Source organism: Pteropus alecto, unplaced genomic scaffold (assembly GCF_000325575.1).
Source record: "Pteropus alecto unplaced genomic scaffold, ASM32557v1 scaffold7, whole genome shotgun sequence".
In the NCBI taxonomy this organism is placed as follows: domain Eukaryota; kingdom Metazoa; phylum Chordata; class Mammalia; order Chiroptera; family Pteropodidae; genus Pteropus; species Pteropus alecto.
This window is the reverse complement of record NW_006494614.1, coordinates 51,514,280-51,514,695: the sequence shown is the minus strand read 5'-3', so window position 1 is coordinate 51,514,695 and position 416 is coordinate 51,514,280.

Genomic DNA, 416 nt, shown 5'->3' with positions numbered 1-416 from the left:
CAGATATTTGCAATGCTCTTTAGAAGCATGGTTTTCCAAAAGGCAGACTTGACTGTTTATAATGCATTACACAGAATTGCTACTTCCTGCATTTTTGCCAGGTGAAGAAGCAGGCAAAAGATAATTTACCCAGTCTAAGCCTTCTATTCTTTTTCACAGGTAGCTTCTTCTAGTTAAGAAAAATGGAATCGACTCCCACATGTAATATGGAACATGTGGGCACAAATCATTCTATGAGTGGACGTGATTATTCACAGTATCCCATTATAAACAAATGCCAGAATTAGGCCCACTTTTGCCATTAAATTTTCACTAGATTTAATTCTTGTTAAAAGGCTGAGTTCAAATAGATTGTGAAGTCCTGCAAAGAAAAGAACTAAAATCTCCAGTTTTTCCTTTGAGTTTCTTTTCTCTTT